This window comes from Aquarana catesbeiana, linkage group LG04, assembly GCF_042186555.1.
Source record: "Aquarana catesbeiana isolate 2022-GZ linkage group LG04, ASM4218655v1, whole genome shotgun sequence".
In the NCBI taxonomy this organism is placed as follows: Eukaryota; Metazoa; Chordata; class Amphibia; order Anura; family Ranidae; genus Aquarana; species Aquarana catesbeiana.
In genome coordinates this window covers 37,146,678-37,171,562 of record NC_133327.1, presented here as the reverse complement: position 1 = coordinate 37,171,562, position 24,885 = coordinate 37,146,678, and the positions used below count along the sequence as shown (strand labels likewise).

The 24,885-nt window shown below is 52.8% G+C and overlaps 33 non-coding genes across 33 annotated transcripts; 32 read left to right on the top strand and 1 right to left on the bottom strand.

Annotated features, from left to right (window-relative positions):
- Positions 1 to 377: 377 nt before the first annotated feature.
- TRNAA-AGC (transfer RNA alanine (anticodon AGC)) lies at positions 378 to 450 on the top strand. Its single transcript has one exon. It is a non-coding gene; the product is annotated as a tRNA-Ala (tRNA).
- An 863-nt stretch (positions 451 to 1,313) lies between these two features.
- On the top strand, positions 1,314 to 1,384 carry TRNAG-GCC (transfer RNA glycine (anticodon GCC)). The gene has a single exon. It is a non-coding gene; the product is annotated as a tRNA-Gly (tRNA).
- Positions 1,385 to 1,791: 407 nt separating this feature from the next.
- Positions 1,792 to 1,864, top strand: TRNAA-AGC (transfer RNA alanine (anticodon AGC)). Its single transcript has one exon. It is a non-coding gene; the product is annotated as a tRNA-Ala (tRNA).
- Positions 1,865 to 2,727: 863 nt separating this feature from the next.
- On the top strand, positions 2,728 to 2,798 carry TRNAG-GCC (transfer RNA glycine (anticodon GCC)). The gene has a single exon. It is a non-coding gene; the product is annotated as a tRNA-Gly (tRNA).
- Positions 2,799 to 3,205: 407 nt separating this feature from the next.
- Positions 3,206 to 3,278, top strand: TRNAA-AGC (transfer RNA alanine (anticodon AGC)). Its single transcript has one exon. It is a non-coding gene; the product is annotated as a tRNA-Ala (tRNA).
- An 863-nt stretch (positions 3,279 to 4,141) lies between these two features.
- On the top strand, positions 4,142 to 4,212 carry TRNAG-GCC (transfer RNA glycine (anticodon GCC)). Its single transcript has one exon. It is a non-coding gene; the product is annotated as a tRNA-Gly (tRNA).
- A 1,343-nt stretch (positions 4,213 to 5,555) lies between these two features.
- On the top strand, positions 5,556 to 5,626 carry TRNAG-GCC (transfer RNA glycine (anticodon GCC)). Its single transcript has one exon. It is a non-coding gene; the product is annotated as a tRNA-Gly (tRNA).
- Positions 5,627 to 6,033: 407 nt separating this feature from the next.
- On the top strand, positions 6,034 to 6,106 carry TRNAA-AGC (transfer RNA alanine (anticodon AGC)). The gene has a single exon. It is a non-coding gene; the product is annotated as a tRNA-Ala (tRNA).
- Positions 6,107 to 6,969: 863 nt separating this feature from the next.
- TRNAG-GCC (transfer RNA glycine (anticodon GCC)) lies at positions 6,970 to 7,040 on the top strand. Its single transcript has one exon. It is a non-coding gene; the product is annotated as a tRNA-Gly (tRNA).
- Positions 7,041 to 7,440: 400 nt separating this feature from the next.
- Positions 7,441 to 7,513, top strand: TRNAA-AGC (transfer RNA alanine (anticodon AGC)). Its single transcript has one exon. It is a non-coding gene; the product is annotated as a tRNA-Ala (tRNA).
- A 668-nt stretch (positions 7,514 to 8,181) lies between these two features.
- On the top strand, positions 8,182 to 8,252 carry TRNAG-GCC (transfer RNA glycine (anticodon GCC)). Its single transcript has one exon. It is a non-coding gene; the product is annotated as a tRNA-Gly (tRNA).
- A 1,346-nt stretch (positions 8,253 to 9,598) lies between these two features.
- TRNAG-GCC (transfer RNA glycine (anticodon GCC)) lies at positions 9,599 to 9,669 on the top strand. Its single transcript has one exon. It is a non-coding gene; the product is annotated as a tRNA-Gly (tRNA).
- A 407-nt stretch (positions 9,670 to 10,076) lies between these two features.
- On the top strand, positions 10,077 to 10,149 carry TRNAA-AGC (transfer RNA alanine (anticodon AGC)). Its single transcript has one exon. It is a non-coding gene; the product is annotated as a tRNA-Ala (tRNA).
- Positions 10,150 to 10,817: 668 nt separating this feature from the next.
- Positions 10,818 to 10,888, top strand: TRNAG-GCC (transfer RNA glycine (anticodon GCC)). The gene has a single exon. It is a non-coding gene; the product is annotated as a tRNA-Gly (tRNA).
- A 407-nt stretch (positions 10,889 to 11,295) lies between these two features.
- TRNAA-AGC (transfer RNA alanine (anticodon AGC)) lies at positions 11,296 to 11,368 on the top strand. The gene has a single exon. It is a non-coding gene; the product is annotated as a tRNA-Ala (tRNA).
- An 863-nt stretch (positions 11,369 to 12,231) lies between these two features.
- On the top strand, positions 12,232 to 12,302 carry TRNAG-GCC (transfer RNA glycine (anticodon GCC)). The gene has a single exon. It is a non-coding gene; the product is annotated as a tRNA-Gly (tRNA).
- Positions 12,303 to 12,710: 408 nt separating this feature from the next.
- Positions 12,711 to 12,783, top strand: TRNAA-AGC (transfer RNA alanine (anticodon AGC)). Its single transcript has one exon. It is a non-coding gene; the product is annotated as a tRNA-Ala (tRNA).
- An 863-nt stretch (positions 12,784 to 13,646) lies between these two features.
- On the top strand, positions 13,647 to 13,717 carry TRNAG-GCC (transfer RNA glycine (anticodon GCC)). Its single transcript has one exon. It is a non-coding gene; the product is annotated as a tRNA-Gly (tRNA).
- A 407-nt stretch (positions 13,718 to 14,124) lies between these two features.
- TRNAA-AGC (transfer RNA alanine (anticodon AGC)) lies at positions 14,125 to 14,197 on the top strand. The gene has a single exon. It is a non-coding gene; the product is annotated as a tRNA-Ala (tRNA).
- An 863-nt stretch (positions 14,198 to 15,060) lies between these two features.
- Positions 15,061 to 15,131, top strand: TRNAG-GCC (transfer RNA glycine (anticodon GCC)). The gene has a single exon. It is a non-coding gene; the product is annotated as a tRNA-Gly (tRNA).
- A 408-nt stretch (positions 15,132 to 15,539) lies between these two features.
- On the top strand, positions 15,540 to 15,612 carry TRNAA-AGC (transfer RNA alanine (anticodon AGC)). The gene has a single exon. It is a non-coding gene; the product is annotated as a tRNA-Ala (tRNA).
- A 1,341-nt stretch (positions 15,613 to 16,953) lies between these two features.
- On the top strand, positions 16,954 to 17,026 carry TRNAA-AGC (transfer RNA alanine (anticodon AGC)). The gene has a single exon. It is a non-coding gene; the product is annotated as a tRNA-Ala (tRNA).
- An 863-nt stretch (positions 17,027 to 17,889) lies between these two features.
- TRNAG-GCC (transfer RNA glycine (anticodon GCC)) lies at positions 17,890 to 17,960 on the top strand. The gene has a single exon. It is a non-coding gene; the product is annotated as a tRNA-Gly (tRNA).
- Positions 17,961 to 18,367: 407 nt separating this feature from the next.
- TRNAA-AGC (transfer RNA alanine (anticodon AGC)) lies at positions 18,368 to 18,440 on the top strand. Its single transcript has one exon. It is a non-coding gene; the product is annotated as a tRNA-Ala (tRNA).
- Positions 18,441 to 19,303: 863 nt separating this feature from the next.
- TRNAG-GCC (transfer RNA glycine (anticodon GCC)) lies at positions 19,304 to 19,374 on the top strand. Its single transcript has one exon. It is a non-coding gene; the product is annotated as a tRNA-Gly (tRNA).
- A 406-nt stretch (positions 19,375 to 19,780) lies between these two features.
- On the top strand, positions 19,781 to 19,853 carry TRNAA-AGC (transfer RNA alanine (anticodon AGC)). The gene has a single exon. It is a non-coding gene; the product is annotated as a tRNA-Ala (tRNA).
- Positions 19,854 to 20,716: 863 nt separating this feature from the next.
- On the top strand, positions 20,717 to 20,787 carry TRNAG-GCC (transfer RNA glycine (anticodon GCC)). The gene has a single exon. It is a non-coding gene; the product is annotated as a tRNA-Gly (tRNA).
- Positions 20,788 to 21,195: 408 nt separating this feature from the next.
- On the top strand, positions 21,196 to 21,268 carry TRNAA-AGC (transfer RNA alanine (anticodon AGC)). The gene has a single exon. It is a non-coding gene; the product is annotated as a tRNA-Ala (tRNA).
- A 385-nt stretch (positions 21,269 to 21,653) lies between these two features.
- Positions 21,654 to 21,725, bottom strand: TRNAM-CAU (transfer RNA methionine (anticodon CAU)). The gene has a single exon. It is a non-coding gene; the product is annotated as a tRNA-Met (tRNA).
- A 406-nt stretch (positions 21,726 to 22,131) lies between these two features.
- TRNAG-GCC (transfer RNA glycine (anticodon GCC)) lies at positions 22,132 to 22,202 on the top strand. The gene has a single exon. It is a non-coding gene; the product is annotated as a tRNA-Gly (tRNA).
- A 407-nt stretch (positions 22,203 to 22,609) lies between these two features.
- On the top strand, positions 22,610 to 22,682 carry TRNAA-AGC (transfer RNA alanine (anticodon AGC)). Its single transcript has one exon. It is a non-coding gene; the product is annotated as a tRNA-Ala (tRNA).
- An 863-nt stretch (positions 22,683 to 23,545) lies between these two features.
- Positions 23,546 to 23,616, top strand: TRNAG-GCC (transfer RNA glycine (anticodon GCC)). The gene has a single exon. It is a non-coding gene; the product is annotated as a tRNA-Gly (tRNA).
- A 407-nt stretch (positions 23,617 to 24,023) lies between these two features.
- On the top strand, positions 24,024 to 24,096 carry TRNAA-AGC (transfer RNA alanine (anticodon AGC)). The gene has a single exon. It is a non-coding gene; the product is annotated as a tRNA-Ala (tRNA).
- Positions 24,097 to 24,885: the final 789 nt, after the last annotated feature.

Sequence of the window (24,885 nt, the reverse complement as noted above, 5' to 3'; positions counted from 1 at the left end):
CTTCCCCCCCCCGGGTAGCTCTCTCCCGCCAATTTCAAGTCCGGTGGAATGCATCAAAGCACAAGGTGTTTATTGTCTAGAACGTACTAGGTGGTGGGAAGGTTCTTTTGGAAACCACCTTCTCCTAATGACATCATTGAAACCCATGAGGTCATACTTCCGAAAGGGATCAGTTGTCAATGGACTCACGAAGGGAGAAAAAAGATGGGGGGACTCTGAGGAAGGGAGAGTGCAAACCTTCGAAGCTCGGAAAACGGGTGGCTGTCCTGGTGTCTAGCGGCCAGAGCAGGTTGTGGATTTTGCAAAACTGCATATATTACGCATAGCACATAAGAGGACAGGGATCAGCCATAGCGCCAACGGGGAGCCTGAGCAAAGGGGGATTAGCTCAAGTGGTAGAGCGCTCGCTTAGCATGCGAGAGGTAGCGGGATCGATGCCCGCATTCTCCAAACGCTGCCTTCCTGGGAGGCACCTGGCTTTTGCGTTTGTTGTTGAAGCTTGGAACCGAGCGCCGCGAGCAACATGGGAAGCCAGAGTCCTCCTCATAACATGTGCCAAGGCGGCGTTGACGCGTTTTTTTTTTTGAGGCAGCTGTGGCTTCAGCCAAAGTCAGGCAGGCAGTATTGGACAAAAGCAATCCATTAAAGAAAGCACGGCCAGGCTTCCTTTGCCAAGAGACAATATTGCATTAGCACAAAAGGTGCCCGTGCCATCCTTATGCTGAGGGTTTTGGACTCGTTTAACCACCAGAATCAGGTTCAACTTCTCTTTGTGTGTGAAAGAGCGCCCTTTGGCCCCACTAGCAAATATCGACTGGCATAGGAAAAGGCAACGTAGCAGAGGATGGTTTCGATCCATCGACCTCTGGGTTATGGGCCCAGCACGCTTCCGCTGCGCCACTCTGCTCTTGCTGCCGAGCTGGTGCATCGACAACAAAATGTGGATCTAGTTTGCTACCGATCCCATGGGGAGTGGGTCCATCTGGCAAAGTCACAATGTAGATGACGAGGCGTTTCCATCGATGTTGACAAGCAAAAGGTGCCAGTGCCATCCTTATGCTGAGGGTTTTGGCTCAGCACGCTTCCGCTGCGCCACTCTGCTCTTGTTGCTGAGGAGGAGCATCAACAACAAAATGTGGATCTAGTTTGCTACCGATCCCATGGGGAGTGGGTCCATCTGGCAAAGTCACAATGTAGATGACAAGGCGTTTCCATCGATGTTGACAAGCTAATGCCAAGTCAAGTCTGGGCAAAAGCTGGACTCTCCTAGACCAGCTGAGCGAGGAGGGTGATGGCGCCGGCCCCGGCGTGGCGCATTGGTGGTTCAGTGGTAGAATTCTCGCCTGCCACGCGGGAGGCCCGGGTTCGATTCCCGGCCAATGCAATTATGGTGTCTTTGTCTTTAAAGCCCCCCCTTCCCCCCCCCGGGTAGCTCTCTCCCGCCAATTTCAAGTCCGGTGGAATGCATCAAAGCACAAGGTGTTTATTGTCTAGAACGTACTAGGTGGTGGGAAGGTTCTTTTGGAAACCACCTTCTCCTAATGACATCATTGAAACCCATGAGGTCATACTTCCGAAAGGGATCAGTTGTCAATGGACTCACGAAGGGAGAAAAAAAATGGGGGGACTCTGAGGAAGGGAGAGTGCAAACCTTCGAAGCTCGGAAAACGGGTGGCTGTCCTGGTGTCTAGCGGCCAGAGCAGGTTGTGGATTTTGCAAAACTGCATATATTACGCATAGCACATAAGAGGACAGGGATCAGCCATAGCGCCAACGGGGAGCCCGAGCAAAGGGGGATTAGCTCAAGTGGTAGAGCGCTCGCTTAGCATGCGAGAGGTAGCGGGATCGATGCCCGCATTCTCCAAACGCTGCCTTCCTGGGAGGCACCTGGCTTTTGCGTTTGTTGTTGAAGCTTGGAACCGAGCGCCGCGAGCAACATGGGAAGCCAGAGTCCTCCTCATAACATGTGCCAAGGCGGCGTTGACGCGTTTTTTTTTTTGAGGCAGCTGTGGCTTCAGCCAAAGTCAGGCAGGCAGTATTGGACAAAAGCAATCCATTAAAGAAAGCACGGCCAGGCTTCCTTTGCCAAGAGACAATATTGCATTAGCACAAAAGGTGCCCGTGCCATCCTTATGCTGAGGGTTTTGGACTCGTTTAACCACCAGAATCAGGTTCAACTTCTCTTTGTGTGTGAAAGAGCGCCCTTTGGCCCCACTAGCAAATATCGACTGGCATAGGAAAAGGCAACGTAGCAGAGGATGGTTTCGATCCATCGACCTCTGGGTTATGGGCCCAGCACGCTTCCGCTGCGCCACTCTGCTCTTGCTGCCAAGCTGGTGCATCGACAACAAAATGTGGATCTAGTTTGCTACCGATCCCATGGGGAGTGGGTCCATCTGGCAAAGTCACAATGTAGATGACGAGGCGTTTCCATCGATGTTGACAAGCAAAAGGTGCCAGTGCCATCCTTATGCTGAGGGTTTTGGCTCAGCACGCTTCCGCTGCGCCACTCTGCTCTTGTTGCTGAGGAGGAGCATCAACAACAAAATGTGGATCTAGTTTGCTACCGATCCCATGGGGAGTGGGTCCATCTGGCAAAGTCACAATGTAGATGACAAGGCGTTTCCATCGATGTTGACAAGCTAATGCCAAGTCAAGTCTGGGCAAAAGCTGGACTCTCCTAGACCAGCTGAGCGAGGAGGGTGATGGCGCCGGCCCCGGCGTGGCGCATTGGTGGTTCAGTGGTAGAATTCTCGCCTGCCACGCGGGAGGCCCGGGTTCGATTCCCGGCCAATGCAATTATGGTGTCTTTGTCTTTAAAGCCCCCCCTTCCCCCCCCCGGGTAGCTCTCTCCCGCCAATTTCAAGTCCGGTGGAATGCATCAAGGCACAAGGTGTTTATTGTCTAGAACGTACTAGGTGGTGGGAAGGTTCTTTTGGAAACCACCTTCTCCTAATGACATCATTGAAACCCATGAGGTCATACTTCCGAAAGGGATCAGTTGTCAATGGACTCACGAAGGGAGAAAAAAAATGGGGGGACTCTGAGGAAGGGAGAGTGCAAACCTTCGAAGCTCGGAAAACGGGTGGCTGTCCTGGTGTCTAGCGGCCAGAGCAGGTTGTGGATTTTGCAAAACTGCATATATTACGCATAGCACATAAGAGGACAGGGATCAGCCATAGCGCCAACGGGGAGCCCAAGCAAAGGGGGATTAGCTCAAGTGGTAGAGCGCTCGCTTAGCATGCGAGAGGTAGCGGGATCGATGCCCGCATTCTCCAAACGCTGCCTTCCTGGGAGGCACCTGGCTTTTGCGTTTGTTGTTGAAGCTTGGAACCGAGCGCCGCGAGCAACATGGGAAGCCAGAGTCCTCCTCATAACATGTGCCAAGGCGGCGTTGACGCGTTTTTTTTTTTGAGGCAGCTGTGGCTTCAGCCAAAGTCAGGCAGGCAGTATTGGACAAAAGCAATCCATTAAAGAAAGCACGGCCAGGCTTCCTTTGCCAAGAGACAATATTGCATTAGCACAAAAGGTGCCCGTGCCATCCTTATGCTGAGGGTTTTGGACTCGTTTAACCACCAGAATCAGGTTCAACTTCTCTTTGTGTGTGAAAGAGCGCCCTTTGGCCCCACTAGCAAATATCGACTGGCATAGGAAAAGGCAACGTAGCAGAGGATGGTTTCGATCCATCGACCTCTGGGTTATGGGCCCAGCACGCTTCCGCTGCGCCACTCTGCTCTTGCTGCCGAGCTGATGCATCGACAACAAAATGTGGATCTAGTTTGCTACCGATCCCATGGGGAGTGGGTCCATCTGGCAAAGTCACAATGTAGATGACGAGGCGTTTCCATCGATGTTGACAAGCAAAAGGTGCCAGTGCCATCCTTATGCTGAGGGTTTTGGCTCAGCACGCTTCCGCTGCGCCACTCTGCTCTTGTTGCTGAGGAGGAGCATCAACAACAAAATGTGGATCTAGTTTGCTACCGATCCCATGGGGAGTGGGTCCATCTGGCAAAGTCACAATGTAGATGACAAGGCGTTTCCATCGATGTTGACAAGCTAATGCCAAGTCAAGTCTGGGCAAAAGCTGGACTCTCCTAGACCAGCTGAGCGAGGAGGGTGATGGCGCCGGCCCCGGCGTGGCGCATTGGTGGTTCAGTGGTAGAATTCTCGCCTGCCACGCGGGAGGCCCGGGTTCGATTCCCGGCCAATGCAATTATGGTGTCTTTGTCTTTAAAGCCCCCCCTTCCCCCCCCCGGGTAGCTCTCTCCCGCCAATTTCAAGTCCGGTGGAATGCATCAAAGCACAAGGTGTTTATTGTCTAGAACGTACTAGGTGGTGGGAAGGTTCTTTTGGAAACCACCTTCTCCTAATGACATCATTGAAACCCATGAGGTCATACTTCCGAAAGGGATCAGTTGTCAATGGACTCACGAAGGGAGAAAAAAAATGGGGGGACTCTGAGGAAGGGAGAGTGCAAACCTTCGAAGCTCGGAAAACGGGTGGCTGTCCTGGTGTCTAGCGGCCAGAGCAGGTTGTGGATTTTGCAAAACTGCATATATTACGCATAGCACATAAGAGGACAGGGATCAGCCATAGCGCCAACGGGGAGCCCAAGCAAAGGGGGATTAGCTCAAGTGGTAGAGCGCTCGCTTAGCATGCGAGAGATAGCGGGATCGATGCCCGCATTCTCCAAACGCTGCCTTCCTGGGAGGCACCTGGCTTTTGCGTTTGTTGTTGAAGCTTGGAACCGAGCGCCGCGAGCAACATGGGAAGCCAGAGTCCTCCTCATAACATGTGCCAAGGCGGCGTTGACGCGTTTTTTTTTTTGAGGCAGCTGTGGCTTCAGCCAAAGTCAGGCAGGCAGTATTGGACAAAAGCAATCCATTAAAGAAAGCACGGCCAGGCTTCCTTTGCCAAGAGACAATATTGCATTAGCACAAAAGGTGCCCGTGCCATCCTTATGCTGAGGGTTTTGGACTCGTTTAACCACCAGAATCAGGTTCAACTTCTCTTTGTGTGTGAAAGAGCGCCCTTTGGCCCCACTAGCAAATATCGACTGGCATAGGAAAAGGCAACGTAGCAGAGGATGGTTTCGATCCATCGACCTCTGGGTTATGGGCCCAGCACGCTTCCGCTGCGCCACTCTGCTCTTGCTGCCGAGCTGGTGCATCGACAACAAAATGTGGATCTAGTTTGCTACCGATCCCATGGGGAGTGGGTCCATCTGGCAAAGTCACAATGTAGATGACGAGGCGTTTCCATCGATGTTGACAAGCAAAAGGTGCCAGTGCCATCCTTATGCTGAGGGTTTTGGCTCAGCACGCTTCCGCTGTGCCACTCTGCTCTTGTTGCTGAGGAGGAGCATCAACAACAAAATGTGGATCTAGTTTGCTACCGATCCCATGGGGAGTGGGTCCATCTGGCAAAGTCACAATGTAGATGACAAGGCGTTTCCATCGATGTTGACAAGCTAATGCCAAGTCAAGTCTGGGCAAAAGCTGGACTCTCCTAGACCAGCTGAGCGAGGAGGGTGATGGCGCCGGCCCCGGCGTGGCGCATTGGTGGTTCAGTGGTAGAATTCTCGCCTGCCACGCGGGAGGCCCGGGTTCGATTCCCGGCCAATGCAATTATGGTGTCTTTGTCTTTAAAGCCCCCCCTTCCCCCCCCCGGGTAGCTCTCTCCCGCCAATTTCAAGTCCGGTGGAATGCATCAAGGCACAAGGTGTTTATTGTCTAGAACGTACTAGGTGGTGGGAAGGTTCTTTTGGAAACCACCTTCTCCTAATGACATCATTGAAACCCATGAGGTCATACTTCCGAAAGGGATCAGTTGTCAATGGACTCACGAAGGGAGAAAAAAAATGGGGGGACTCTGAGGAAGGGAGAGTGCAAACCTTCGAAGCTCGGAAAACGGGTGGCTGTCCTGGTGTCTAGCGGCCAGAGCAGGTTGTGGATTTTGCAAAACTGCATATATTACGCATAGCACATAAGAGGACAGGGATCAGCCATAGCGCGAACGGGGAGCCCAAGCAAAGGGGGATTAGCTCAAGTGGTAGAGCGCTCGCTTAGCATGCGAGAGGTAGCGGGATCGATGCCCGCATTCTCCAAACGCTGCCTTCCTGGGAGGCACCTGGCTTTTGCGTTTGTTGTTGAAGCTTGGAACCGAGCGCCGCGAGCAACATGGGAAGCCAGAGTCCTCCTCATAACATGTGCCAAGGCGGCGTTGACGCGTTTTTTTTTTTGAGGCAGCTGTGGCTTCAGCCAAAGTCAGGCAGGCAGTATTGGACAAAAGCAATCCATTAAAGAAAGCACGGCCAGGCTTCCTTTGCCAAGAGACAATATTGCATTAGCACAAAAGGTGCCCGTGCCATCCTTATGCTGAGGGTTTTGGACTCGTTTAACCACCAGAATCAGGTTCAACTTCTCTTTGTGTGTGAAAGAGCGCCCTTTGGCCCCACTAGCAAATATCGACTGGCATAGGAAAAGGCAACGTAGCAGAGGATGGTTTCGATCCATCGACCTCTGGGTTATGGGCCCAGCACGCTTCCGCTGCGCCACTCTGCTCTTGCTGCCGAGCTGGTGCATCGACAACAAAATGTGGATCTAGTTTGCTACCGATCCCATGGGGAGTGGGTCCATCTGGCAAAGTCACAATGTAGATGACGAGGCGTTTCCATCGATGTTGACAAGCAAAAGGTGCCAGTGCCATCCTTATGCTGAGGGTTTTGGCTCAGCACGCTTCCGCTGCGCCACTCTGCTCTTGTTGCTGAGGAGGAGCATCAACAACAAAATGTGGATCTAGTTTGCTACCGATCCCATGGGGAGTGGGTCCATCTGGCAAAGTCACAATGTAGATGACAAGGCGTTTCCATCGATGTTGACAAGCTAATGCCAAGTCAAGTCTGGGCAAAAGCTGGACTCTCCTAGACCAGCTGAGCGAGGAGGGTGATGGCGCCGGCCCCGGCGTGGCGCATTGGTGGTTCAGTGGTAGAATTCTCGCCTGCCACGCGGGAGGCCCGGGTTCGATTCCCGGCCAATGCAATTATGGTGTCTTTGTCTTTAAAGCCCCCCCTTCCCCCCCCCGGGTAGCTCTCTCCCGCCAATTTCAAGTCCGGTGGAATGCATCAAGGCACAAGGTGTTTATTGTCTAGAACGTACTAGGTGGTGGGAAGGTTCTTTTGGAAACCACCTTCTCCTAATGACATCATTGAAACCCATGAGGTCCGAAAGGGATCAGTTGTCAATGGACTCACGAAGGGAGAAAAAAAATGGGGGGACTCTGAGGAAGGGAGAGTGCAAACCTTCGAAGCTCGGAAAACGGGTGGCTGTCCTGGTGTCTAGCGGCCAGAGCAGGTTGTGGATTTTGCAAAACTGCATATATTACGCATAGCACATAAGAGGACAGGGATCAGCCATAGCGCCAACGGGGAGCCCGAGCAAAGGGGGATTAGCTCAAGTGGTAGAGCGCTCGCTTAGCATGCGAGAGGTAGCGGGATCGATGCCCGCATTCTCCAAACGCTGCCTTCTTGGGAGGCACCTGGCTTTTGCGTTTGTTGTTGAAGCTTGGAACCGAGCGCCGCGAGCAACATGGGAAGCCAGAGTCCTCCTCATAACATGTGCCAAGGCGGCGTTGACGCGTTTTTTTTTTTGAGGCAGCTGTGGCTTCAGCCAAAGTCAGGCAGGCAGTATTGGACAAAAGCAATCCATTAAAGAAAGCACGGCCAGGCTTCCTTTGCCAAGAGACAATATTGCATTAGCACAAAAGGTGCCCGTGCCATCCTTATGCTGAGGGTTTTGGACTCGTTTAACCACCAGAATCAGGTTCAACTTCTCTTTGTGTGTGAAAGAGCGCCCTTTGGCCCCACTAGCAAATATCGACTGGCATAGGAAAAGGCAACGTAGCAGAGGATGGTTTCGATCCATCGACCTCTGGGTTATGGGCCCAGCACGCTTCCGCTGCGCCACTCTGCTCTTGCTGCCGAGCTGGTGCATCGACAACAAAATGTGGATCTAGTTTGCTACCGATCCCATGGGGAGTGGGTCCATCTGGCAAAGTCACAATGTAGATGACAAGGCGTTTCCATCGATGTTGACAAGCTAATGCCAAGTCAAGTCTGGGCAAAAGCTGGACTCTCCTAGACCAGCTGAGCGAGGAGGGTGATGGCGCCGGCCCCGGCGTGGCGCATTGGTGGTTCAGTGGTAGAATTCTCGCCTGCCACGCGGGAGGCCCGGGTTCGATTCCCGGCCAATGCAATTATGGTGTCTTTGTCTTTAAAGCCCCCCCTTCCCCCCCCCCCCGGGTAGCTCTCTCCCGCCAATTTCAAGTCCGGTGGAATGCATCAAGGCACAAGGTGTTTATTGTCTAGAACGTACTAGGTGGTGGGAAGGTTCTTTTGGAAACCACCTTCTCCTAATGACATCATTGAAACCCATGAGGTCATACTTCCGAAAGGGATCAGTTGTCAATGGACTCACGAAGGGAGAAAAAAAATGGGGGGACTCTGAGGAAGGGAGAGTGCAAACCTTCGAAGCTCGGAAAACGGGTGGCTGTCCTGGTGTCTAGCGGCCAGAGCAGGTTGTGGATTTTGCAAAACTGCATATATTACGCATAGCACATAAGAGGACAGGGATCAGCCATAGCGCCAACGGGGAGCCCGAGCAAAGGGGGATTAGCTCAAGTGGTAGAGCGCTCGCTTAGCATGCGAGAGGTAGCGGGATCGATGCTCGCATTCTCCAAACGCTGCCTTCCTGGGAGGCACCTGGCTTTTGCGTTTGTTGTTGAAGCTTGGAACCGAGCGCCGCGAGCAACATGGGAAGCCAGAGTCCTCCTCATAACATGTGCCAAGGCGGCGTTGACGCGTTTTTTTTTTTGAGGCAGCTGTGGCTTCAGCCAAAGTCAGGCAGGCAGTATTGGACAAAAGCAATCCATTAAAGAAAGCACGGCCAGGCTTCCTTTGCCAAGAGACAATATTGCATTAGCACAAAAGGTGCCCGTGCCATCCTTATGCTGAGGGTTTTGGACTCGTTTAACCACCAGAATCAGGTTCAACTTCTCTTTGTGTGTGAAAGAGCGCCCTTTGGCCCCACTAGCAAATATCGACTGGCATAGGAAAAGGCAACGTAGCAGAGGATGGTTTCGATCCATCGACCTCTGGGTTATGGGCCCAGCACGCTTCCGCTGCGCCACTCTGCTCTTGCTGCCGAGCTGGTGCATCGACAACAAAATGTGGATCTAGTTTGCTACCGATCCCATGGGGAGTGGGTCCATCTGGCAAAGTCACAATGTAGATGACGAGGCGTTTCCATCGATGTTGACAAGCAAAAGGTGCCAGTGCCATCCTTATGCTGAGGGTTTTGGCTCAGCACGCTTCCGCTGCGCCACTCTGCTCTTGTTGCTGAGGAGGAGCATCAACAACAAAATGTGGATCTAGTTTGCTACCGATCCCATGGGGAGTGGGTCCATCTGGCAAAGTCACAATGTAGATGACAAGGCGTTTCCATCGATGTTGACAAGCTAATGCCAAGTCAAGTCTGGGCAAAAGCTGGACTCTCCTAGACCAGCTGAGCGAGGAGGGTGATGGCGCCGGCCCCGGCGTGGCGCATTGGTGGTTCAGTGGTAGAATTCTCGCCTGCCACGCGGGAGGCCCGGGTTCGATTCCCGGCCAATGCAATTATGGTGTCTTTGTCTTTAAAGCCCCCCCTTCCCCCCCCCGGGTAGCTCTCTCCCGCCAATTTCAAGTCCGGTGGAATGCATCAAGGCACAAGGTGTTTATTGTCTAGAACGTACTAGGTGGTGGGAAGGTTCTTTTGGAAACCACCTTCTCCTAATGACATCATTGAAACCCATGAGGTCATACTTCCGAAAGGGATCAGTTGTCAATGGACTCACGAAGGGAGAAAAAAAATGGGGGGACTCTGAGGAAGGGAGAGTGCAAACCTTCGAAGCTCGGAAAACGGGTGGCTGTCCTGGTGTCTAGCGGCCAGAGCAGGTTGTGGATTTTGCAAAACTGCATATATTACGCATAGCACATAAGAGGACAGGGATCAGCCATAGCGCCAACGGGGAGCCCAAGCAAAGGGGGATTAGCTCAAGTGGTAGAGCGCTCGCTTAGCATGCGAGAGGTAGCGGGATCGATGCCCGCATTCTCCAAACGTTGCCTTCCTGAGAGGCACCTGGCTTTTGCGTTTGTTGTTGAAGCTTGGAACCGAGCGCCGCGAGCAACATGGGAAGCCAGAGTCCTCCTCATAACATGTGCCAAGGCGGCGTTGACGCGTTTTTTTTTTTGAGGCAGCTGTGGCTTCAGCCAAAGTCAGGCAGGCAGTATTGGACAAAAGCAATCCATTAAAGAAAGCACGGCCAGGCTTCCTTTGCCAAGAGACAATATTGCATTAGCACAAAAGGTGCCCGTGCCATCCTTATGCTGAGGGTTTTGGACTCGTTTAACCACCAGAATCAGGTTCAACTTCTCTTTGTGTGTGAAAGAGCGCCCTTTGGCCCCACTAGCAAATATCGACTGGCATAGGAAAAGGCAACGTAGCAGAGGACGGTTTTGATCCATCGACCTCTGGGTTATGGGCCCAGCACGCTTCCGCTGCGCCACTCTGCTCTTGCTGCTGAGCTGGTGCATCGACAACAAAATGTGGATCTAGTTTGCTACCGATCCCATGGGGAGTGGGTCCATCTGGCAAAGTCACAATGTAGATGACAAGGCGTTTCCATCGATGTTGACAAGCTAATGCCAAGTCAAGTCTGGGCAAAAGCTGGACTCTCCTAGACCAGCTGAGCGAGGAGGGTGATGGCGCCGGCCCCGGCGTGGCGCATTGGTGGTTCAGTGGTAGAATTCTCGCCTGCCACGCGGGAGGCCCGGGTTCGATTCCCGGCCAATGCAATTATGGTGTCTTTGTCTTTAAAGCCCCCCCTTCCCCCCCCCGGGTAGCTCTCTCCCGCCAATTTCAAGTCCGGTGGAATGCATCAAGGCACAAGGTGTTTATTGTCTAGAACGTACTAGGTGGTGGGAAGGTTCTTTTGGAAACCACCTTCTCCTAATGACATCATTGAAACCCATGAGGTCATACTTCCGAAAGGGATCAGTTGTCAATGGACTCACGAAGGGAGAAAAAAAATGGGGGGACTCTGAGGAAGGGAGAGTGCAAACCTTCGAAGCTCGGAAAACGGGTGGCTGTCCTGGTGTCTAGCGGCCAGAGCAGGTTGTGGATTTTGCAAAACTGCATATATTACGCATAGCACATAAGAGGACAGGGATCAGCCATAGCGCCAACGGGGAGCCCAAGCAAAGGGGGATTAGCTCAAGTGGTAGAGCGCTCGCTTAGCATGCGAGAGGTAGCGGGATCGATGCCCGCATTCTCCAAACGCTGCCTTCCTGGGAGGCACCTGGCTTTTGCGTTTGTTGTTGAAGCTTGGAACCGAGCGCCGCGAGCAACATGGGAAGCCAGAGTCCTCCTCATAACATGTGCCAAGGCGGCGTTGACGCGTTTTTTTTTTTGAGGCAGCTGTGGCTTCAGCCAAAGTCAGGCAGGCAGTATTGGACAAAAGCAATCCATTAAAGAAAGCACGGCCAGGCTTCCTTTGCCAAGAGACAATATTGCATTAGCACAAAAGGTGCCCGTGCCATCCTTATGCTGAGGGTTTTGGACTCGTTTAACCACCAGAATCAGGTTCAAATTCTCTTTGTGTGTGAAAGAGCGCCCTTTGGCCCCACTAGCAAATATCGACTGGCATAGGAAAAGGCAACGTAGCAGAGGATGGTTTCGATCCATCGACCTCTGGGTTATGGGCCCAGCACGCTTCCGCTGCGCCACTCTGCTCTTGCTGCCGAGCTGGTGCATCGACAACAAAATGTGGATCTAGTTTGCTACCGATCCCATGGGGAGTGGGTCCATCTGGCAAAGTCACAATGTAGATGACGAGGCGTTTCCATCGATGTTGACAAGCAAAAGGTGCCAGTGCCATCCTTATGCTGAGGGTTTTGGTTCAGCACGCTTCCGCTGCGCCACTCTGCTCTTGTTGCTGAGGAGGAGCATCAACAACAAAATGTGGATCTAGTTTGCTACCGATCCCATGGGGAGTGGGTCCATCTGGCAAAGTCACAATGTAGATGACAAGGCGTTTCCATCGATGTTGACAAGCTAATGCCAAGTCAAGTCTGGGCAAAAGCTGGACTCTCCTAGACCAGCTGAGCGAGGAGGGTGATGGCGCCGGCCCCGGCGTGGCGCATTGGTGGTTCAGTGGTAGAATTCTCGCCTGCCACGCGGGAGGCCCGGGTTCGATTCCCGGCCAATGCAATTATGGTGTCTTTGTCTTTAAAGCCCCCCCCTTCCCCCCCCCGGGTAGCTCTCTCCCGCCAATTTCAAGTCCGGTGGAATGCATCAAGGCACAAGGTGTTTATTGTCTAGAACGTACTAGGTGGTGGGAAGGTTCTTTTGGAAACCACCTTCTCCTAATGACATCATTGAAACCCATGAGGTCATACTTCCGAAAGGGATCAGTTGTCAATGGACTCACGAAGGGAGAAAAAAAATGGGGGGACTCTGAGGAAGGGAGAGTGCAAACCTTCGAAGCTCGGAAAACGGGTGGCTGTCCTGGTGTCTAGCGGCCAGAGCAGGTTGTGGATTTTGCAAAACTGCATATATTACGCATAGCACATAAGAGGACAGGGATCAGCCATAGCGCCAACGGGGAGCCCAAGCAAAGGGGGATTAGCTCAAGTGGTAGAGCGCTCGCTTAGCATGCGAGAGGTAGCGGGATCGATGCCCGCATTCTCCAAACGCTGCCTTCCTGGGAGGCACCTGGCTTTTGCGTTTGTTGTTGAAGCTTGGAACCGAGCGCCGCGAGCAACATGGGAAGCCAGAGTCCTCCTCATAACATGTGCCAAGGCGGCGTTGACGCGTTTTTTTTTTTGAGGCAGCTGTGGCTTCAGCCAAAGTCAGGCAAGCAGTATTGGACAAAAGCAATCCATTAAAGAAAGCACGGCCAGGCTTCCTTTGCCAAGAGACAATATTGCATTAGCACAAAAGGTGCCCGTGCCATCCTTATGCTGAGGGTTTTGGACTCGTTTAACCACCAGAATCAGGTTCAACTTCTCTTTGTGTGTGAAAGAGCGCCCTTTGGCCCCACTAGCAAATATCGACTGGCATAGGAAAAGGCAACGTAGCAGAGGATGGTTTCGATCCATCGACCTCTGGGTTATGGGCCCAGCACGCTTCCGCTGCGCCACTCTGCTCTTGCTGCCGAGCTGGTGCATCGACAACAAAATGTGGATCTAGTTTGCTACCGATCCCATGGGGAGTGGGTCCATCTGGCAAAGTCACAATGTAGATGACGAGGCGTTTCCATCGATGTTGACAAGCAAAAGGTGCCAGTGCCATCCTTATGCTGAGGGTTTTGGCTCAGCACGCTTCCGCTGCGCCACTCTGCTCTTGTTGCTGAGGAGGAGCATCAACAACAAAATGTGGATCTAGTTTGCTACCGATCCCATGGGGAGTGGGTCCATCTGGCAAAGTCACAATGTAGATGACAAGGCGTTTCCATCGATGTTGACAAGCTAATGCCAAGTCAAGTCTGGGCAAAAGCTGGACTCTCCTAGACCAGCTGAGCGAGGAGGGTGATGGCGCCGGCCCCGGCGTGGCGCATTGGTGGTTCAGTGGTAGAATTCTCGCCTGCCACGCGGGAGGCCCGGGTTCGATTCCCGGCCAATGCAATTATGGTGTCTTTGTCTTTAAAGCCCCCCCTTCCCCCCCCCGGGTAGCTCTCTCCCGCCAATTTCAAGTCCGGTGGAATGCATCAAGGCACAAGGTGTTTATTGTCTAGAACGTACTAGGTGGTGGGAAGGTTCTTTTGGAAACCACCTTCTCCTAATGACATCATTGAAACCCATGAGGTCATACTTCCGAAAGGGATCAGTTGTCAATGGACTCACGAAGGGAGAAAAAAAATGGGGGGACTCTGAGGAAGGGAGAGTGCAAACCTTCGAAGCTCGGAAAACGGGTGGCTGTCCTGGTGTCTAGCGGCCAGAGCAGGTTGTGGATTTTGCAAAACTGCATATATTACGCATAGCACATAAGAGGACAGGGATCAGCCATAGCGCCAACGGGGAGCCCAAGCAAAGGGGGATTAGCTCAAGTGGTAGAGCGCTCGCTTAGCATGCGAGAGGTAGCGGGATCGATGCCCGCATTCTCCAAACGCTGCCTTCCTGGGAGGCACCTGGCTTTTGCGTTTGTTGTTGAAGCTTGGAACCGAGCGCCGCGAGCAACATGGGAAGCCAGAGTCCTCCTCATAACATGTGCCAAGGCGGCGTTGACGCGTTTTTTTTTTTGAGGCAGCTGTGGCTTCAGCCAAAGTCAGGCAGGCAGTATTGGACAAAAGCAATCCATTAAAGAAAGCACGGCCAGGCTTCCTTTGCCAAGAGACAATATTGCATTAGCACAAAAGGTGCCCGTGCCATCCTTATGCTGAGGGTTTTGGACTCGTTTAACCACCAGAATCAGGTTCAACTTCTCTTTGTGTGTGAAAGAGCGCCCTTTGGCCCCACTAGCAAATATCGACTGGCATAGGAAAAGGCAACGTAGCAGAGGATGGTTTCGATCCATCGACCTCTGGGTTATGGGCCCAGCACGCTTCCGCTGCGCCACTCTGCTCTTGCTGCCGAGCTGGTGCATCGACAACAAAATGTGGATCTAGTTTGCTACCGATCCCATGGGGAGTGGGTCCATCTGGCAAAGTCACAATGTAGATGACGAGGCGTTTCCATCGATGTTGACAAGCAAAAGGTGCCAGTGCCATCCTTATGCTGAGGGTTTTGGCTCAGCACGCTTCCGCTGCGCCACTCTGCTCTTGTTGCTGAGGAGGAGCATCAACAACAAAATGTGGATCTAGTTTGCTACCGATCCCATGGGGAGTGGGTCCATCTGGCAAAGTCACAATGTAGATGACAAGGCGTTTCCATCGATGTTGACAAGCTAATGCCAAGTCAAGTCTGGGCAAAAGCTGGACTCTCCTAGACCAGCTGAGCGAGGAGGGTGATGGCGCCGGCCCCGGCGTGGCGCATTGGTGGTTCAGTGGTAGAATTCTCGCCTGCCACGCGGGAGGCCCGGGTTCGATTCCCGGCCAATGCAATTATGGTGTCTTTGTCTTTAAAGCCCCCCCTTCCCCCCCCCCGGGTAGCTCTCTCCCGCCAATTTCAAGTCCGGTGGAATGCATCAAGGCACAAGGTGTTTATTGTCTAGAACGTACTAGGTGGTGGGAAGGTTCTTTTGGAAACCACCTTCTCCTAATGACATCATTGAAACCCATGAGGTCATACTTCCGAAAGGGATCAGTTGTCAATGGACTCACGAAGGGAGAAAAAAAATGGGGGGACTCTGAGGAAGGGAGAGTGCAAACCTTCGAAGCTCGGAAAACGGGTGGCTGTCCTGGTGTCTAGCGGCCAGAGCAGGTTGTGGATTTTGCAAAACTGCATATATTACGCATAGCACATAAGAGGACAGGGATCAGCCATAGCGCCAACGGGGAGCCCAAGCAAAGGGGGATTAGCTCAAGTGGTAGAGCGCTCGCTTAGCATGCGAGAGGTAGCGGGATCGATGCCCGCATTCTCCAAACGCTGCCTTCCTGGGAGGCACCTGGCTTTTGCGTTTGTTGTTGAAGCTTGGAACCGAGCGCCGCGAGCAACATGGGAAGCCAGAGTCCTCCTCATAACATGTGCCAAGGCGGCGTTGACGCGTTTTTTTTTTTGAGGCAGCTGTGGCTTCAGCCAAAGTCAGGCAGGCAGTATTGGACAAAAGCAATCCATTAAAGAAAGCACGGCCAGGCTTCCTTTGCCAAGAGACAATATTGCATTAGCACAAAAGGTGCCCGTGCCATCCTTATGCTGAGGGTTTTGGACTCGTTTAACCACCAGAATCAGGTTCAACTTCTCTTTGTGTGTGAAAGAGCGCCCTTTGGCCCCACTAGCAAATATCGACTGGCATAGGAAAAGGCAACGTAGCAGAGGATGGTTTCGATCCATCGACCTCTGGGTTATGGGCCCAGCACGCTTCCGCTGCGCCACTCTGCTCTTGCTGCCGAGCTGGTGCATCGACAACAAAATGTGGATCTAGTTTGCTACCGATCCCATGGGGAGTGGGTCCATCTGGCAAAGTCACAATGTAGATGACGAGGCGTTTCCATCGATGTTGACAAGCAAAAGGTGCCAGTGCCATCCTTATGCTGAGGGTTTTGGCTCAGCACGCTTCCGCTGCGCCACTCTGCTCTTGTTGCTGAGGAGGAGCATCAACAACAAAATGTGGATCTAGTTTGCTACCGATCCCATGGGGAGTGGGTCCATCTGGCAAAGTCACAATGTAGATGACAAGGCGTTTCCATCGATGTTGACAAGCTAATGCCAAGTCAAGTCTGGGCAAAAGCTGGACTCTCCTAGACCAGCTGAGCGAGGAGGGTGATGGCGCCGGCCCCGGCGTGGCGCATTGGTGGTTCAGTGGTAGAATTCTCGCCTGCCACGCGGGAGGCCCGGGTTCGATTCCCAGCCAATGCAATTATGGTGTCTTTGTCTTTAAAGCCCCCCCTTCCCCCCCCCGGGTAGCTCTCTCCCGCCAATTTCAAGTCCGGTGGAATGCATCAAGGCACAAGGTGTTTATTGTCTAGAACGTACTAGGTGGTGGGAAGGTTCTTTTGGAAACCACCTTCTCCTAATGACATCATTGAAACCCATGAGGTCATACTTCCGAAAGGGATCAGTTGTCAATGGACTCACGAAGGGAGAAAAAAAATGGGGGGACTCTGAGGAAGGGAGAGTGCAAACCTTCGAAGCTCGGAAAACGGGTGGCTGTCCTGGTGTCTAGCGGCCAGAGCAGGTTGTGGATTTTGCAAAACTGCATATATTACGCATAGCACATAAGAGGACAGGGATCAGCCATAGCGCCAACGGGGAGCCCAAGCAAAGGGGGATTAGCTCAAGTGGTAGAGCGCTCGCTTAGCATGCGAGAGGTAGCGGGATCGATGCCCGCATTCTCCAAACGCTGCCTTCCTGGGAGGCACCTGGCTTTTGCGTTTGTTGTTGAAGCTTGGAACCGAGCGCCGCGAGCAACATGGGAAGCCAGAGTCCTCCTCATAACATGTGCCAAGGCGGCGTTGACGCGTTTTTTTTTTTGAGGCAGCTGTGGCTTCAGCCAAAGTCAGGCAGGCAGTATTGGACAAAAGCAATCCATTAAAGAAAGCACGGCCAGGCTTCCTTTGCCAAGAGACAATATTGCATTAGCACAAAAGGTGCCCGTGCCATCCTTATGCTGAGGGTTTTGGACTCGTTTAACCACCAGAATCAGGTTCAACTTCTCTTTGTGTGTGAAAGAGCGCCCTTTGGCCCCACTAGCAAATATCGACTGGCATAGGAAAAGGCAACGTAGCAGAGGATGGTTTCGATCCATCGACCTCTGGGTTATGGGCCCAGCACGCTTCCGCTGCGCCACTCTGCTCTTGCTGCCGAGCTGGTGCATCGACAACAAAATGTGGATCTAGTTTGCTACCGATCCCATGGGGAGTGGGTCCATCTGGCAAAGTCACAATGTAGATGACGAGGCGTTTCCATCGATGTTGACAAGCAAAAGGTGCCAGTGCCATCCTTATGCTGAGGGTTTTGGCTCAGCACGCTTCCGCTGCGCCACTCTGCTCTTGTTGCTGAGGAGGAGCATCAACAACAAAATGTGGATCTAGTTTGCTACCGATCCCATGGGGAGTGGGTCCATCTGGCAAAGTCACAATGTAGATGACAAGGCGTTTCCATCGATGTTGACAAGCTAATGCCAAGTCAAGTCTGGGCAAAAGCTGGACTCTCCTAGACCAGCTGAGCGAGGAGGGTGATGGCGCCGGCCCCGGCGTGGCGCATTGGTGGTTCAGTGGTAGAATTCTCGCCTGCCACGCGGGAGGCCCGGGTTCGATTCCCGGCCAATGCAATTATGGTGTCTTTGTCTTTAAAGCCCCCCCTTCCCCCCCCCGGGTAGCTCTCTCCCGCCAATTTCAAGTCCGGTGGAATGCATCAAGGCACAAGGTGTTTATTGTCTAGAACGTACTAGGTGGTGGGAAGGTTCTTTTGGAAACCACCTTCTCCTAATGACATCATTGAAACCCATGAGGTCATACTTCCGAAAGGGATCAGTTGTCAATGGACTCACGAAGGGAGAAAAAAAATGGGGGGACTCTGAGGAAGGGAGAGTGCAAACCTTCGAAGCTCGGAAAACGGGTGGCTGTCCTGGTGTCTAGCGGCCAGAGCAGGTTGTGGATTTTGCAAAACTGCATATATTACGCATAGCACATAAGAGGACAGGGATCAGCCATAGCGCCAACGGGGAGCCCAAGCAAAGGGGGATTAGCTCAAGTGGTAGAGCGCTCGCTTAGCATGCGAGAGGTAGCGGGATCGATGCCCGCATTCTCCAAACGCTGCCTTCCTGGGAGGCACCTCGCTTTTGCGTTTGTTGTTGAAGCTTGGAACCGAGCGCCGCGAGCAACATGGGAAGCCAGAGTCCTCCTCATAACATGTGCCAAGGCGGCGTTGACGCGTTTTTTTTTTTGAGGCAGCTGTGGCTTCAGCCAAAGTCAGGCAGGCAGTATTGGACAAAAGCAATCCATTAAAGAAAGCACGGCCAGGCTTCCTTTGCCAAGAGACAATATTGCATTAGCACAAAAGGTGCCCGTGCCATCCTTATGCTGAGGGTTTTGGACTCGTTTAACCACCAGAATCAGGTTCAACTTCTCTTTGTGTGTGAAAGAGCGCCCTTTGGCCCCACTAGCAAATATCGACTGGCATAGGAAAAGGCAACGTAGCAGAGGATGGTTTCGATCCATCGACCTCTGGGTTATGGGCCCAGCACGCTTGAGCTGCGCCACTCTGCTCTTGCTGCCGAGCTGGTGCATCGACAACAAAATGTGGATCTAGTTTGCTACCGATCCCATGGGGAGTGGGTCCATCTGGCAAAGTCACAATGTAGATGACGAGGCGTTTCCATCGATGTTGACAAGCAAAAGGTGCCAGTGCCATCCTTATGCTGAGGGTTTTGGCTCAGCACGCTTCCGCTGCGCCACTCTGCTCTTGTTGCTGAGGAGGAGCATCAACAACAAAATGTGGATCTAGTTTGCTACCGATCCCATGGGGAGTGGGTCCATCTGGCAAAGTCACAATGTAGATGACAAGGCGTTTCCATCGATGTTGACAAGCTAATGCCAAGTCAAGTCTGGGCAAAAGCTGGACTCTCCTAGACCAGCTGAGCGAGGAGGGTGATGGCGCCGGCCCCGGCGTGGCGCATTGGTGGTTCAGTGGTAGAATTCTCGCCTGCCACGCGGGAGGCCCGGGTTCGATTCCCGGCCAATGCAATTATGGTGTCTTTGTCTTTAAAGCCCCCCTTCCCCCCCCCGGGTAGCTCTCTCCCGCCAATTTCAAGTCCGGTGGAATGCATCAAGGCACAAGGTGTTTATTGTCTAGAACCTACTAGGTGGTGGGAAGGTTCTTTTGGAAACCACCTTCTCCTAATGACATCATTGAAACCCATGAGGTCATACTTCCGAAAGGGATCAGTTGTCAATGGACTCACGAAGGGAGAAAAAAAATGGGGGGACTCTGAGGAAGGGAGAGTGCAAACCTTCGAAGCTCGGAAAACGGGTGGCTGTCCTGGTGTCTAGCGGCCAGAGCAGGTTGTGGATTTTGCAAAACTGCATATATTACGCATAGCACATAAGAGGACAGGGATCAGCCATAGCGCCAACGGGGAGCCCAAGCAAAGGGGGATTAGCTCAAGTGGTAGAGCGCTCGCTTAGCATGCGAGAGGTAGCGGGATCGATGCCCGCATTCTCCAAACGCTGCCTTCCTGGGAGGCACCTGGCTTTTGCGTTTGTTGTTGAAGCTTGGAACCGAGCGCCGCGAGCAACATGGGAAGCCAGAGTCCTCCTCATAACATGTGCCAAGGCGGCGTTGACGCGTTTTTTTTTTTGAGGCAGCTGTGGCTTCAGCCAAAGTCAGGCAGGCAGTATTGGACAAAAGCAATCCATTAAAGAAAGCACGGCCAGGCTTCCTTTGCCAAGAGACAATATTGCATTAGCACAAAAGGTGCCCGTGCCATCCTTATGCTGAGGGTTTTGGACTCGTTTAACCACCAGAATCAGGTTCAACTTCTCTTTGTGTGTGAAAGAGCGCCCTTTGGCCCCACTAGCAAATATCGACTGGCATAGGAAAAGGCAACGTAGCAGAGGACGGTTTCGATCCATCGACCTCTGGGTTATGGGCCCAGCACGCTTCCGCTGCGCCACTCTGCTCTTGCTGCCGAGCTGGTGCATCGACAACAAAATGTGGATCTAGTTTGCTACCGATCCCATGGGGAGTGGGTCCATCTGGCAAAGTCACAATGTAGATGACGAGGCGTTTCCATCGATGTTGACAAGCAAAAGGTGCCAGTGCCATCCTTATGCTGAGGGTTTTGGCTCAGCACGCTTCCGCTGCGCCACTCTGCTCTTGTTGCTGAGGAGGAGCATCAACAACAAAATGTGGATCTAGTTTGCTACCGATCCCATGGGGAGTGGGTCCATCTGGCAAAGTCACAATGTAGATGACAAGGCGTTTCCATCGATGTTGACAAGCTAATGCCAAGTCAAGTCTGGGCAAAAGCTGGACTCTCCTAGACCAGCTGAGCGAGGAGGGTGATGGCGCCGGCCCCGGCGTGGCGCATTGGTGGTTCAGTGGTAGAATTCTCGCCTGCCACGCGGGAGGCCCGGGTTCGATTCCCGGCCAATGCAATTATGGTGTCTTTGTCTTTAAAGCCCCCCCTTCCCCCCCCCCGGGTAGCTCTCTCCCGCCAATTTCAAGTCCGGTGGAATGCATCAAGGCACAAGGTGTTTATTGTCTAGAACGTACTAGGTGGTGGGAAGGTTCTTTTGGAAACCACCTTCTCCTAATGACATCATTGAAACCCATGAGGTCATACTTCCGAAAGGGATCAGTTGTCAATGGACTCACGAAGGGAGAAAAAAAATGGGGGGACTCTGAGGAAGGGAGAGTGCAAACCTTCGAAGCTCGGAAAACGGGTGGCTGTCCTGGTGTCTAGCGGCCAGAGCAGGTTGTGGATTTTGCAAAACTGCATATATTACGCATAGCACATAAGAGGACAGGGATCAGCCATAGCGCCAACGGGGAGCCCAAGCAAAGGGGGATTAGCTCAAGTGGTAGAGCGCTCGCTTAGCATGCGAGAGGTAGCGGGATCGATGCCCGCATTCTCCAAACGCTGCCTTCCTGGGAGGCACCTGGCTTTTGCGTTTGTTGTTGAAGCTTGGAACCGAGCGCCGCGAGCAACATGGGAAGCCAGAGTCCTCCTCATAACATGTGCCAAGGCGGCGTTGACGCGTTTTTTTTTTTGAGGCAGCTGTGGCTTCAGCCAAAGTCAGGCAGGCAGTATTGGACAAAAGCAATCCATTAAAGAAAGCACGGCCAGGCTTCCTTTGCCAAGAGACAATATTGCATTAGCACAAAAGGTGCCCGTGCCATCCTTATGCTGAGGGTTTTGGACTCGTTTAACCACCAGAATCAGGTTCAACTTCTCTTTGTGTGTGAAAGAGCGCCCTTTGGCCCCACTAGCAAATATCGACTGGCATAGGAAAAGGCAACGTAGCAGAGGATGGTTTCGATCCATCGACCTCTGGGTTATGGGCCCAGCGCGCTTCCGCTGCGCCACTCTGCTCTTGCTGCCGAGCTGGTGCATCGACAACAAAATGTGGATCTAGTTTGCTACCGATCCCATGGGGAGTGGGTCCATCTGGCAAAGTCACAATGTAGATGACGAGGCGTTTCCATCGATGTTGACAAGCAAAAGGTGCCAGTGCCATCCTTATGCTGAGGGTTTTGGCTCAGCACGCTTCCGCTGCGCCACTCTGCTCTTGTTGCTGAGGAGGAGCATCAACAACAAAATGTGGATCTAGTTTGCTACCGATCCCATGGGGAGTGGGTCCATCTGGCAAAGTCACAATGTAGATGACAAGGCGTTTCCATCGATGTTGACAAGCTAATGCCAAGTCAAGTCTGGGCAAAAGCTGGACTCTCCTAGACCAGCTGAGCGAGGAGGGTGATGGCGCCGGCCCCGGCGTGGCGCATTGGTGGTTCAGTGGTAGAATTCTCGCCTGCCACGCGGGAGGCCCGGGTTCGATTCCCGGCCAATGCAATTATGGTGTCTTTGTCTTTAAAGCCCCCCCTTCCCCCCCCCGGGTAGCTCTCTCCCGCCAATTTCAAGTCCGGTGGAATGCATCAAGGCACAAGGTGTTTATTGTCTAGAACGTACTAGGTGGTGGGAAGGTTCTTTTGGAAACCACCTTCTCCTAATGACATCATTGAAACCCATGAGGTCATACTTCCGAAAGGGATCAGTTGTCAATGGACTCACGAAGGGAGAAAAAAAATGGGGGGACTCTGAGGAAGGGAGAGTGCAAACCTTCGAAGCTCGGAAAACGGGTGGCTGTCCTGGTGTCTAGCGGCCAGAGCAGGTTGTGGATTTTGCAAAACTGCATATATTACGCATAGCACATAAGAGGACAGGGATCAGCCATAGCGCCAACGGGGAGCCCGAGCAAAGGGGGATTAGCTCAAGTGGTAGAGCGCTCGCTTAGCATGCGAGAGGTAGCGGGATCGATGCCCGCATTCTCCAAACGCTGCCTTCCTGGGAGGCACCTGGCTTTTGCGTTTGTTGTTGAAGCTTGGAACCGAGCGCCGCGAGCAACATGGGAAGCCAGAGTCCTCCTCATAACATGTGCCAAGGCGGCGTTGACGCGTTTTTTTTTTTGAGGCAGCTGTGGCTTCAGCCAAAGTCAGGCAGGCAGTATTGGACAAAAGCAATCCATTAAAGAAAGCACGGCCAGGCTTCCTTTGCCAAGAGACAATATTGCATTAGCACAAAAGGTGCCCGTGCCATCCTTATGCTGAGGGTTTTGGACTCGTTTAACCACCAGAATCAGGTTCAACTTCTCTTTGTGTGTGAAAGAGCGCCCTTTGGCCCCACTAGCAAATATCGACTGGCATAGGAAAAGGCAACGTAGCAGAGGATGGTTTCGATCCATCGACCTCTGGGTTATGGGCCCAGCACGCTTCCGCTGCGCCACTCTGCTCTTGCTGCCGAGCTGGTGCATCGACAACAAAATGTGGATCTAGTTTGCTACCGATCCCATGGGGAGTGGGTCCATCTGGCAAAGTCACAATGTAGATGACGAGGCGTTTCCATCGATGTTGACAAGCAAAAGGTGCCAGTGCCATCCTTATGCTGAGGGTTTTGGCTCAGCACGCTTCCGCTGCGCCACTCTGCTTTTGTTGCTGAGGAGGAGCATCAACAACAAAATGTGGATCTAGTTTGCTACCGATCCCATGGGGAGTGGGTCCATCTGGCAAAGTCACAATGTAGATGACAAGGCGTTTCCATCGATGTTGACAAGCTAATGCCAAGTCAAGTCTGGGCAAAAGCTGGACTCTCCTAGACCAGCTGAGCGAGGAGGGTGATGGCGCCGGCCCCGGCGTGGCGCATTGGTGGTTCAGTGGTAGAATTCTCGCCTGCCACGCGGGAGGCCCGGGTTCGATTCCCGGCCAATGCAATTATGGTGTCTTTGTCTTTAAAGCCCCCCCTTCCCCCCCCCGGGTAGCTCTCTCCCGCCAATTTCAAGTCCGGTGGAATGCATCAAGGCACAAGGTGTTTATTGTCTAGAACGTACTAGGTGGTGGGAAGGTTCTTTTGGAAACCACCTTCTCCTAATGACATCATTGAAACCCATGAGGTCATACTTCCGAAAGGGATCAGTTGTCAATGGACTCACGAAGGGAGAAAAAAAATGGGGGGACTCTGAGGAAGGGAGAGTGCAAACCTTCGAAGCTTGGAAAACGGGTGGCTGTCCTGGTGTCTAGCGGCCAGAGCAGGTTGTGGATTTTGCAAAACTGCATATATTACGCATAGCACATAAGAGGACAGGGATCAGCCATAGCGCCAACGGGGAGCCCGAGCAAAGGGGGATTAGCTCAAGTGGTAGAGCGCTCGCTTAGCATGCGAGAGGTAGCGGGATCGATGCCCGCATTCTCCAAACGCTGCCTTCCTGGGAGGCACCTGGCCTTTGCGTTTGTTGTTGAAGCTTGGAACCGAGCGCCGCGAGCAACATGGGAAGCCAGAGTCCTCCTCATAACATGTGCCAAGGCGGCGTTGACGCGTTTTTTTTTTTGAGGCAGCTGTGGCTTCAGCCAAAGTCAGGCAGGCAGTATTGGACAAAAGCAATCCATTAAAGAAAGCACGGCCAGGCTTCCTTTGCCAAGAGACAATATTGCATTAGCACAAAAGGTGCCCGTGCCATCCTTATGCTGAGGGTTTTGGACTCGTTTAACCACCAGAATCAGGTTCAACTTCTCTTTGTGTGTGAAAGAGCGCCCTTTGGCCCCACTAGCAAATATCGACTGGCATAGGAAAAGGCAACGTAGCAGAGGATGGTTTCGATCCATCGACCTCTGGGTTATGGGCCCAGCACGCTTCCGCTGCGCCACTCTGCTCTTGCTGCCGAGCTGGTGCATCGACAACAAAATGTGGATCTAGTTTGCTACCGATCCCATGGGGAGTGGGTCCATCTGGCAAAGTCACAATGTAGATGACGAGGCGTTTCCATCGATGTTGACAAGCAAAAGGTGCCAGTGCCATCCTTATGCTGAGGGTTTTGGCTCAGCACGCTTCCGCTGCGCCACTCTGCTCTTGTTGCTGAGGAGGAGCATCAACAACAAAATGTGGATCTAGTTTGCTACCGATCCCATGGGGAGTGGGTCCATCTGGCAAAGTCACAATGTAGATGACAAGGCGTTTCCATCGATGTTGACAAGCTAATGCCAAG